We start from the raw sequence: 13,331 nt of genomic DNA on the forward strand, positions 1-13,331 counted from the left end.
TTTTCGTTTCATTAAAATAAACCTTCGTCGTAAAATTATCATGATAAGTTGCAATTCATGTGTATTAGTATTGTGCATATTTTCGTTGCGTTCCTCTGCTGTTTTATTGCACATTACCGAGGAACATTAGAGAAAAATTAATATTCAACAATACTTTATCATTACCTACAACACTCTTGATGGTGTAGTTTTTCGATTCTACGATTCTATATGCCTTTGATTTGGGGTTAAATAAATCGCCAAGCCAAATTTGAAACGCATTTTCATCCGGGAAGCAGTGTTCTCGGAGGTTGTTCGATAGTACACGAAAGAGGTAAGCAGCTGAGGGTGAATCATCAGGATGAGTGCGTCAAATTCCCAAGCAAGATGATAGATTAATTCAGCAAAGTGCTGGCGTTGGTTATTGTTCAGTAGTAATATTCGATTTAGCCTTCTTGGTAGTTTTTCATTCATTAAAGCCAACAGCCACTCTGGTAGTTGGCAAAAATGTCAGCTGCGATGGCCACACCCTACGGAAGCATTTCGTAAAACACAACACTATCTTTGCGCCACTTTGTGCCTACAAACTGATCTTTGTTTGAGGGAGACGTATTCGTTAGGGCTCAGCCTTCACTTACATTTTATAAGTTAACGTAAAGGCACCGCATCTTGTCACCAATAGCGATATTTAGTGTGAATACTCCGTGTTGTTCACGAGCCAACCGATAACGTTCAAGCAAAAGTGCAAACACGGCAATCCATAGGTTTTTGTTGGTTTGAACAAGCGCATGCACTACCATACACTGCACTTTACAGCCTAAGCTATTGAAAATAAATGTCTCATCAAGGTTAAATGGTTGCTGTTCATCAGAACTGTCATACGTCGGGTAAAATGTCGTCAACCATCGTCGATTAGTGTTCATCTAATTGTTTCAGAACGACTGTCCATGAAACAATAAAACTATTTTCTGATGAGATATTTCCGATGGCGCTGTTCCATGGCACAAAAGTTTCGGAATGCCTCTGCTACCAACACTCTGCTATTAAAATGTTAGCTTTTTCCTACTTGAAACTCCATTTCCTGATGTCCATAACTGCATTTCAAAATACAAAAATCAATATCTACCAGCAAGCACGATACCAGAGCTTCAAATAAAAATAGTAATTGATAAGTGCGCTCGTAACAACCTTCACGCAACAGCATCAAACAACGACGGTACGAATTTACGCACCAACATAATTTTTCAGATGAATTTAACCGCGACGGTACATTACATATTTTAATAGTCCTCATGTCGAATGCAGCACGAGCAGTTGTTACATCGCTGTGCACGGTGGTCACTTGGTTTATCGTAGACATTTCACGCTGAAACTCACGTTACAAAAACAAATATTTTTACGCTTACAAAAGCGAGAGCAGGTACATGCACTGTAGATCATGGGCGTAGGTGCGATCACTTACCTGGGCGGGCGCCGGCTGCGACGAACCGGCTCGTGGTCTTCCGACGCCTGGAAGTCATACTCCCGAGCAGAAAGTGTTCTGAGCAACCACGAACTCCTTCACAGAAAGTGAAATAAATTATCATAGTACTTCTATCGGGCAGATAATTTTACCAACTAGAATAAATGCAGTTTAAAATATTTACCGGTAAGAGAAGAGTGGCCTCAAGCGCGTCTACAGCACAGGGAGTTGCGCACTAGGCACTGGACCACCAGACTACTACCATAGACAGCGGTGTAACAGCACGAGCAGACGACGAAGCCTCCTCCTGACACTGACGCATGCTACAGTGTTGCCAGTTTGGGCAGAGATCGAGATTTGAATTTGAGGGTGACTGATCGACTCGGAAAATTTATTTATGTTTATCGAATTAGAGCTAGATGTTCTTAATTATTTTTATTTTCGTCTTTTATAAAAGGTGTTAGTTGCCTGTTCTACTAAACAAAACTTTTAGCGTCATAGCGCCAACTCCTTGGCTATTTTAATGTCAATGAAATAAGCTCTGTTTTGGAGTTACAAGGTTTAAAATATTTCTGTTTATGTTGGAAGTCGATCTGATTCCCTGATATAATGGTATGATCATGAGTTAAATATTATTTCGCAGCACTGTTGATTTTTACCGCTAATAATACACCCATATAATCCCGTTCAACAGCAAGCAAATTAATTACACCCTGGCGAGGTATTTCTATGTTACTGAGTTTGGGCTGTCTTTGAAAGACTCTGCGATCGACATGTCTTCAATCGATAGCTCGCAGAAACATTCGATTATAAATCCAAGTTCGCATGAGCCAGTTACACTTTTCACTATAGCCTCACAGTCAGATTCGCTTTCGACCTCACTACAGCTAATATTTTTTCTCGCAACTTCAAATACTCCACCTGTTGCAAGATCTAACCTAGTAGTAGGGTAGAGTGCAAGGCTCAAAACAAAGATGGTAGCGAGCCTTCCCACTACTTCAGATAGGAGAAGTCAGAGGTAACATTCCGTCCCCCTCAGCTCTCTGACTGGTTTAAGCACACTAATCCTAAGTACAACCAAATTTATGAGGGAAGATCGGAAAATAGCACAACCCTAAAAGTGGAAATGGTTGAAAAATTGCTATAGTGTCCTCACACTGCCCTTCCTGCAGATTGAGCGTATAATCCTCGTACGCGTATTTACACCCAAGAAGTCATGAGTTTGGGTCCTGACAACGGCAGTTATCCGAATATTACCTAATTTTCACTTTCCAAAGAAACACGATGTTGTTACTTGGTTAAGTTACTTGTTTTAGTACTAAACAAGCTGTTTTATCAATTATGGATTTATTATTTTCGGTTTTGACAACTGTTGAAAGTATGCACATATGCCTTTGGTATGTCAATGTTGTTCTGTACTAGAAGCAACCGTTGTGTGACAAAAATTTGTTTCACGTCTTGAAGCAAACCTATCAGCTGTTTCAAATAGCTGCGGATGAAGTAACAGTCGTATTTTAAAGGAATATTTCGTTCACAAATAACTTCAAGTCTTACACTACACTTAGCTCAAAGTTTGGACAAAAAATGTATGTTTTATCAATTTAGGCAATCATGTTGCGAGTCTAATCAATTTTAACAATGATCTGTTCATGTCGGGTTACTTGAAAGTAAAAAAGGGGAATGCGTTGTGCATATATCATACAGTGTCTGCTGGACTTCTGCCAGTGTAGCGAAACCAATCTTGAAGCTACAGTAGAGTGCAAGAAGAGTTTCTTACGGAGAGTTGATGCTGAAAAGACTCTTGATTTCATCCTTATTATCAAGTCATCTCTTCACACATATTCTGCAACCACTATGAAGCGCATGGCGGTGGGTACGTCCCATCGTAATACTCCTACGTCTACATACTGACACTTTGAGCGCGATGGTACGGTGCATAGCGGAGAGTACCATTTACTACTAGTAGTCATTTCTTTTCCTTCTCCACTCACAAAGAAAGCGACGGAAGAACGACTGTCTATAAGACTCTGTATGAGTCCTAATTTGTCTCATGTTCTTGGTACTTCCGCGAAAGGTACGTTGGCGGCGGCAGATGGTGATCCTCTAAATGTCCGAAATAGTGCCTCGCGAATAGAGCGCCGTCTACAATTCAGGAATTCCTGTTTCAGTTTAAGAAACAACTCTGTAACACTTGCTTGCTGATCGAACCTACCGGTGACATATCTACAGCACCCCTCTGAATTGCTTCGGTGTCTGTCTTTAATCCGAGCTGGTGGGGATCCCAAATATTCAAGCAGTTCTCAAGAATGGGTCGTTCTAGCATTCTATACGCCGTCTCTTACATAGATGCGTTACACTTTCCTAAAATCCGCCCAGTAAAACGAAGTCGAGGACTTGCCTTCCCTGCTACGAACCTGATGTGCTCATTCCATTTCATATCGCTTTGCAACCATACGCCCAAGTATTTAATAGATGTTACTGTGTCCAGCATCACACTACTAATGCAATATTCGAACATTACAGGATTGTGACACCAGATTACAGGATTACTGACACCAGACTCAACATATTTCCCATCAGGTGAAATATTTCTCACTGGCTCTGACTCACTTTAAGTGGGAGACGACACCTCGAACTTGTTAGTTAGTGGGACAGGTGCAATACCCTGAGTTCTCCCTCTCTCCCCTGTACAAGGTGCTAGATTTATCACTGACATGTCAATCACAGCCAAGTTGACGATTGGTGACAGATCTTGCACCTCCTGTAGAGAATACAGTATCCATCGGAGAATATAGAGCTTGAAGTCTCTTTGGTGTCTCTGGTATATGTATCTCGGTAGCTCTTCCAACATACTGATTAGCAGCAGCTTCCAACCGCTTGAAAGCAGTCTGGCCAATTTCTAGCTGCTTATGTACAACAACTAAGTCATCCGGTGACCGAGAACACTGTTGACGGTGAGGTTAAATTTTGGCTGGAGCAATATTCCATACAACTGTAAAAACATAGCTTTCAGTTAAGCTCGCTCTGAGTCTCTTTAAATTTCTGGATCTTCTATGCTGTAAGGATTATAAGTTATCTTTAAGAACAGAAGCGAGTAACACCCAAAAAAGGTATTTTTGTTGAGAGGATTAAAACCCGGTTAAAAATTATGTTCAGCTTCGTGTTCTTTTTTTTCCCTTTTTTTTTTTTTTTTTTTTTTTTTTGAGGTAACAGACTTGAAAATACTGGAAATTTACGAATAATTTCTTGTCACTGTCTTTTGAGTCGCAATACTGTAGTGACAAATTTAGCTTCACGCCCCGCGCTGCGCTAACGTTATGTAGTGCTGGATTTCTTATTTAATCAAGGTTAAATTTATTAATTATATGTCAACTGAATTTGAGAGCAGGTTTAGCAAAATAGTATTAAACAAAGGATCTGGGTAGACCGGCTGCAAGAACGTGAATGAATTATGCTATAAGTATTTATTTACAGAAAAGGAAATGTTCAGGAGAACGGCTATTAATCTCAGTTACCATTTTCAAATTACAGTTACAAAATAATTAACGCCTCTTCATCATTGCTAATGAAATAATGAAATAAAAATTTTCTTTCAGCGTGGTTGTCAGGGTTTGTAGTTATTGTTGCTAATACACAAACTGGATGTTGACAGGTGGACATTGATGGGAATGCTGAGGTGCAAGATTTTTACCGGGTAGTGATCTGTCTCTTGGCTGATTACAGGCGAGCGACGGCTGGGAGCATCTACGGGACACGGCTGGTAGTGAATGCCTTTCTGCGTTAGCGGCAGTGATTCTGAGAAGTGTGCATCACAGAAGTAACTCAACTGAGGGCTATAGCTGAAGCGTCTACCTCGAAATCTAGCAGTGGTGTGGCTTCTCCGAAGTCTCGCCGTGCAGTCCCACACTGGGACGATCTCTCTTCTAGCATTCTTCAAATATTTCTCTTCGTATATCCCTTCATTCGAGTGTTCTGCTCTGGTTTGTTAGCACTTTACAACAACTTTCGTGGTTGTTGCGTTCAGAACGCAGTTCCCGCAGTAAAAATGTAGGTGGTGAACGAAAATATGGAAACACCAAAAACACAATACACCGACGCGACAAAAGTCATGGGATAGCGATACACACGTACACAGATGACGGGCCGGCCGAAGTGGCCGAGCGGTTCTAGGCGCTACAGCCTGGAACCGCGCGACCGCTACGGTCGCAGCTTCGAATCCTGCCTCGGGCGTGGATGTGTGTGATGTCCTTAGGTTAGTTAGGTTTAAGTAGTTCTAATTTCTAGGGGACTGATGACCTCAGATGTTAAGTCCCATAGTGCTCAGAGCCATTTTTGAACAGATGACGGCAGTATTGCGTACACAAGGTATAAAAGGGCAGTGCATTGGCGAAGTTGTCATTTCTACTTAGGTGATTCCTGTGAAAAGTTTTCGGCGTGATTATGGCCGCACGACGAAAATTACCAGACTTTGAACGCGGAATGGTGGGTGGAACTAGACACATGGGATATTCCGTTTCGGATATCGTTAGCGAATTCAATATCCCGAGATCAACAGTGTCAAGAGTGTGGCGAGAATACAAAATTTCCGGCATTACCTCTCACGAGGAACAACGCTGTGGTCTACGGCCTTCACTTAACGATCGAGAGCAGCGGCGTTTGCGTAGACTTGTTAGTGCTAACAGACAAGCAGTACTGTGTGAAATAACCGCAGAAATCAATGTGGGACGTACAGCGAACTTATCTGTTAGGATTTTTTTTTTTGTCATCAGTCTACTGACTGGTTTGATGCGGCCCGCCGCCCGCCACGAATTGCTTTCTTGTGCTAACCTCTTCAACTCAGAGTAGCACTTGCAACCTACGTCCTCAATTATTTGCTTGACGTATTCCAATCTCTGTCTTCCTCTACAATTTTTGCCCTCTACAGCTCCCTCTAGTACCATGGAAGTCATTCCCTCATGTCTTAGCAGATGTCCTATCATCCTGTCCCTTCTTATCAGTGTTTTCCACATATTCCTTTCCTCTCCGATTCTGCGTAGAACCTCCCCATTCCTTACCTTATCAGTCCACCTAATTTTCAACATTCGTCTATAGCACCACATCTCAAATGCTTCGATTCTCTTCTTTTCCGGTTTTCCCACATTCCATGTTTCACTACCATACAATGCTGTACTCCAGACGTACATCCTCAGAACTTTCTTCCTCAAATTAAGGCCGGTATTTGATATTAGTAGACTTCTCTTGGCCAGAAATGCCTTTTTTGCCATAGCGAGTCTGCTTTTGATGTCCTCCTTGCTCCGTCCGTCACTGGTTATTTTACTGCCTAGGTAGCAGAATTCCTTAACTTCATTGACTTCGTGACCATCAATCCTGATGTTAAGTTTCTCGCTGTTCTCATTTCTACTACTTCTCATTACCTTCGTCTTCCTCCGATTTACTCTCAAACCATACTGTGTACTCATTAGACTGTTCATTCCGTTCAGCAGATCATTTAATTCTCCTTCACTTTCACTCAGGATAGCAATGTCATCAGCGAATCGTATCACTGATATCCTTTCACCTTGTATTTTAATTCCACTCCTGAACCTATCTTTTATTTCCATCATTGCTTCCTCGATGTACAGATTGAAGAGTAGGGGCGAAAGGCTACAGCCTTGTCTTACACCCTTCTTAATACGAGCACTTCGTTCTTGATCGTCCACTCTTATTATTCCCTCTTGGTTGTTGTACATATTGTATATGACCCGTCTCTCCCTATAGCTTACCCCTACTTTTTTCAGAATCTCGAACAGCTTGCACCACTTTATATTGTCGAACGCTTTTTCCAGGTCGACAAATCCTATGAAAGTGTCTTCATTTTTCTTTAGCCTTGCTTCCATTATTAGCCGTAATTTCAGAATTGCCTCTCTCGTCCCTTTACTTTTCCTAAAGCCAAACTGATCGTCACCTAGCGCATTCTCAATTTTCTTTTCCATTCTTCTGTATATTATTCTTGTAAGCAGCTTCGATGCATGAGCTGTTAAGCTGATTGTGCGATAATTCCCGCACTTGTCAGCTCTTGCCGTCTTCGGAATTGTGTGGATGATGCTTTTCCGAAAGTCAGATGGTATATCGCCAGACTCATATATTCTACACACCAACGTGAATAGTCGTTTTGTTGCCACTTCCCCCAATGATTTTAGGAATTCTGATGGAATGTTATCTATCCCTTCTGCCTTATTTGACCGTAAGTCCTCCAAAGCTCTTTTAAATTCCGATTCTAATACTGGATCCCCTATCTCTTCTAAATCGACTCCTGTTTCTTCTTCTATCACATCAGACAAATCTTCACCCTCATAGAGGCTTTCAATGTATTCTTTCCACCTATCTGCTCCCTCCTCTGCATTTAACAGTGTAATTCCCGTTGCACTCTTAATGTTACCACCGTTGCTGTTAGGATAGTGTGACTAAATTTGCCGTTAAAGGGCTATGGCAGCAGACGATAGAAGTTAGTGCCTTTGCTAACAGCACAACATCGCCTGCAGCTCTTCTCCTGGGCTCTTGACCATGTCACTTAGACCCTAGATGACTGGAAAACCGTGGCCTGGTCATATGAGTCACGACTTCAGTTTTTAAGAGCTAATGGTAGGATTAGAATACGGTCCAGACCCTGCAAAGCTATGGCCCCAAGTTGTCAACAAGGCACTGTACAAGCTGGTGGTGGTTCCAAAATGGTGTGGGCTGTGTTTACATGGAATGGACAGGGTCCTTTGGTCTAACTGAACCGATCACTGTCTGGAAATGGTTGTGTTTGGCTACATGGGGACGATTTGCAGTCATTCGTGGACTCCATTTTCGCCGCGTGGAGTGGCCGCGTGGTTAGAGGCGCCATATCACTGATTGTGCGGCTACTCCCGCCCGAGGTTCAAGTCCTCCCTCGAGCATGGGTGTGTGTGTTGTTCTTAGCATAAGTTAGTTTAAGTAGTATGTAAGTCTAGGGATCGATGACCTCAGCAGTTTGGTCCCTTAGGAATTCACACACATTTGAACATTTGAACTTAATGTTCCCAAAAAAAGATGAAATTTTGTGGACGACAGTGCGCCATGTCATCAACACACAGTTGTTCGCGACTGGTCTGAATAACCATTCAGAGGAAGTCATGCTTCCAAGTAGAGAAGGAATTAGCAAACAATGGTTTAAATGGCTCTGAGCACTATGGGCTTCTGAGGTCATCAGTCCCCTAGAACTTAGAACTACTTAAACCTAACTAACCTAAGGACATCACACAAATCCATGCCCGAGGCAGGATTCGAACCTGCGACCGTAGCGGTCGATCGGTTCCAGACTGTAGCGCCTAGAACCGCTTGGCCACTGCGGCCGGCAGGAATGAGCATATTTCATCAAAATAAAAGAGGTATTAGAGATGAAGTTAATGAATTGCTTATAGATGTTGACTCTGAAATTATTGGTATATCTGAGCGCCACTTAAATAATTTGACAATTCAGAGGCATCCTTTACCAGGATACAGATTAGCTGGCTGTTTTTCAAGGAGTTCCTTGCGGGGTGGGGGAGTGGCTATGTACATAAGAAACAGTATTCCATTTCAGTCCATAGACGTTTTACGGCACTGCAGTGAACAGATATTTGAATGTTGTGCAGGGGCAGTTGAATTTAGTGAAACTAAACTTCTAATTGTTGTTATTTATAGGTCCCCTAATTCTGACTTCAGAGCATTTCTGCTCAAGGTAGAGAGGGTTCTTGATTCACTTTGTAGGAAGTACCAGAAGTTAGTTATATGTGGTGACTTCAATATAAATTTTGTGTATGGTGGTGCCAGAAAGAGGATGTTGGTAGATCTCTTAAATTCATATGATCTGATGCAGACTGTTTTTCCCAACTAGCTTGCAGGGGAACAGTAGCACAGCCATAGACAATATTTTTATTCATTCTTCATTACTAGAGGGGAATTCTGTTAGTAAAAGTTTGAATGGTCTTTCAGGCCATAATGTACAAATTTTAACACTAAAAAGCTTTTGTACTCAAAAAAATGTCACATGTAATTCCAAACTGTGTAGGAATGTTAATCCAACAGCAATAGAGGTTTTTTTTTAAACCTTGTCAAGGAAAAAGAGTGGCAGGATGTTTACAGTGCCGATAACATAGATGATGAACACATTTCTCATGCTCTTCGAGAGCCGCTTTCCATTAGAACGTACTGAACAGGGTACTAGCAGTAATAGGCAGCGCAGGTGGTTGACTAGTGGGATAAGGATACTATGTAGAATAAAGCAGGAATTATATTAAAATGTTACAAGTGGTCACAATCAAGCTACGGTAGTCCATTACAAACAGTATTGTAAGGTGCTTAAAAATGTTATTAGGAAGGCAAAGAGTACGTTGTAAGCAGACAGAACAATTAATTCATAGGTTAAAATTAAAACCATATGGTCAGTTGTGAAGGAAGTGTCTGGTCAGCAGCAGAAGGTCGACGATATAAAGTCAGTTTATAGTAAAAATATTTCTGCTTCTGATAAATCAGATATATGTACAGTGTTTAACAATCATTTTATGAGCATTGCTGGTAGATTAAATAAAAATTTAGTTTTTACAGGGAATCATATAACTTTCTTGGCAAATGCCTTTCCGAGATTGATGTCTGAAATACTCCTCTGTGATACAGACAAGGGGGAGATTGAGTCAATAATTAAATCACTGAAGACTAAGGTCTCTCATGGATACGATGGAGTGCCTAGCAGAATATTAAAATACTGTGCTGTACATGTTAGCCCTGTATTTAGCCATATCTGTAATTTTTCCATTAAGAATGGTCAGTTTCGTGAACTACTAAAATACCCAGTAGTAAGGCTGCTTTATAAAAAGGGAGAAAGGGATAATGTAGACAATTTTAGACCTATTTCTATGCCATCAGTGTTTGCTAAAGTTATTGAAAAGACTGTATGTAAGAACAATTGATCATTTTATATCACGCGATTTGCTATCAGATATACACTTCGGCTTTAGAAGTCGTTTAACAACTGAAAATGCTATATTCTCTTTTCTTTGTGAGGTACTGGATGGATTAAACAAAAGGTTTCGAACGCTAGGCATATATTTTGATTTAACTAAGGCATTTGATTGTGTTAATCACCAAATATTGCTCCAGAATTTGGGCCATTACGCAATACCAGGAGTCGCTCATAATTGGTTCACCTCTTACTTTAGCAACAGACAGCAAATCGTCATTATTCACATTGTTGAGAATGGCTGTTATGTGGGGTCTCAGTGGGGTACTGTCAAGTGGGGGGTGCCGTAGGGATCAGTGTTGGGGCCACTCCTGTTCCTTATTTATATAAATGATATGCCCTTTAGTATTACTGGTAGCTCTAAAATATTTCTGTTTGCTGCTGACACTAGCTTGGCAGTAAAGGATGTTGTGTGCAACATTGGCTCGGTCGTGACATAAGTTCATGGCTTATAGAAAATAAACTAACGCTAAATCACAGTAAAACTCAATTTTTACAGTTTCTAACATACAATTCAACAAAACCTGACGTTTTAATTTCACGGAATGGGCATAGGATTAGTGAAACTGAACAGTGCAAATTTCTAGGTGTTCAGATAGATAGTAAATTTTCGTGGAAAGCCCACATTCAGGATCTTGTTCAAAGATTTGATGCTGCCATTTTTACTATTCAAACGATATCTGAAGTGAGTGATCGTTCGACACGAAAATTAGTCTACTTTGCTTATTTACATTCGCTTATGTTGTATGGTATTACATTTTGGGGCAACTCTACCCATTCTCAAAGGATATTTTTGGCTCAGAAACGGGCGGTTCTAGCAATAAGTGGTGTAGGTTCACGAACCTCTTGTCGAACCCTGTTCACGAGTCTGGGTATTTTGACATTGGCCTCTCAATATATATATTCCTAAATGTCATTTTTTGTTAACAATATTAGCTTATTCCCAAAAATAAACAGCTGTCACTCAGCTAACACTCGGCAGAAATCAAACCTGCGTTTGGATAGGAGTTCCTTAACTGTTGTGCAGAAAGGCGTGCAGTATACTGCTACATCCATTTACAATAAGCTACCACTCGAATTCAAACTTCTTAGCAGTAATCCACGCGCTTTCAAATCGAAACTGAAGAGTTTCCTCATGAGACACTTCTTCTATTCTGTCGAGGAGGTCCTGGAAAAATTATGCTGATTCTTGTTGTGTTGTTGATTGCTTTTACTTAAACGTATGGATAGACATTTTTCGGGTTCATAAACATTTTATTTTTATCTGTTATTACTTTTATGTTGTAATTTCATGTACTGACACATTCCATGACCTTGGAGATTTGCTCCTCAATTTGCCCCTGCAGTACTTGACGTGTAAATAAAAATAAAAAGATTCTGGACAATTCGAGCGAATGATTTAGCCAACCAAATCGCCCAACGTGAATGCCATCGAAGATGCAAGGGGCATAATAGAGAGGTCAGATCGTGCACAAAATCCTGCACCGGCAACACTTTCGCAGTTTTGGACCGCTGTAGAGGCAGCATGGCTCAATATTTGTGCAGTGGACTTCCAACGATTTATAGAATCCATTCCACGTTGAGCTGCTGCACTGCGCGGGACAAAAGGAGGTCCTACGCGATATTAGGAGGTATTCCATTACTTTTGTTGCCTCAGTGTACATTACGTTGCCTAATCGGTGCCGGCCCGAGTGGCCGAGCGGTTCTAGGCGCTTCAGTCTGGAACCGCGCGACCGCTACGGTTGCAAGTTCGAATCCTGCCTCGGGAATGTCTGTGTGTGACGTCCTTAGGTTAGTTATGTTTAAGTAGTTCTAAGTTCTAGGGGACTGATGATCTCAGATGTTAAGTCCCATAGTGCTTAGAGCCATTTGAACCAAGCCAAATCTGTGAAAAGTACCTTTGGCATTGAAAACACCTTCCAATCGCCTAGGAATGGAAAAATACAGGTCCTGTATGGTTTTCAAGGGAATCTTATTCCATTTTACCTGCAACATAGTGGCGAGTTCAGCTAACCATTACGGAGCTGGATAGCGATCACAACCTCCTCTCCAGTGTAGACCACCAAGACTCCGTAATAACGAGATCTGATGGCTGTAGTGGCCAGGGAAGACGCGACAATACACCATCGTGCTCACACAACTAGTGTTTGACTATGCGAACTTTGTTAACAGGGCCCTGTCGTGTGGGAACACAACATCACCATTGAGGAACAAACATTGTACCGTAGAATGGACCTGATCAACTAAATTGGTCACAAAAACCCTGGCAGTAATGCGAACTTGCAGAGTAAGCCTGGGGCCCCTGGAATACCACGATATGGCTGCCCTAATCATCACGGAACCCTCGCCATGTTCCACTATTGATACGTAAACTCGGCCACAAGCTGGGCATTTGTGAAACAGGACTCATCCGACCGTATGACTTTCTTGCATTGTTCCACAGCCCGGGTTTTATGACTTCGGCAACAAGTTATCATGTTGAGGGCATTTGCATCACTGGTCAGTGGTTTTTGAATTCCGGTTCACCCTGCATTCCCAGTTTTTGGAGCTCCCTTAGTGTTGTTTTGATGCTGACAAGGTTCGCGGGTGTGACATTCGATATTGCAGTGACTTTGACAGCTATTATCCACTTATTTTTCGTAACAATGCTCTTCAGTGACCGTCCGTCACTATCACTCAACACGTACTTTCGTCCACGTTGCGACTTTTACGCTTTCCATTGTTGTTGTTGTTGTTGTTGTTGTCTTCAGTCCAGAGACTGGTTTGATGCAGCTCTCCATGCTAGTCCATATAGTAAAGCCGTATGCTCTCGGGAAAAAATTACGGCTGTAGTTTCCCCTTGCTTTCAGCCGTTCGCAGTACCAGCACAGCAAGGCCGTTTTGGTTAGT

This window comes from Schistocerca cancellata, chromosome 4 (genome assembly GCF_023864275.1).
Source record: "Schistocerca cancellata isolate TAMUIC-IGC-003103 chromosome 4, iqSchCanc2.1, whole genome shotgun sequence".
Taxonomy (NCBI): Eukaryota; Metazoa; Arthropoda; class Insecta; order Orthoptera; family Acrididae; genus Schistocerca; species Schistocerca cancellata.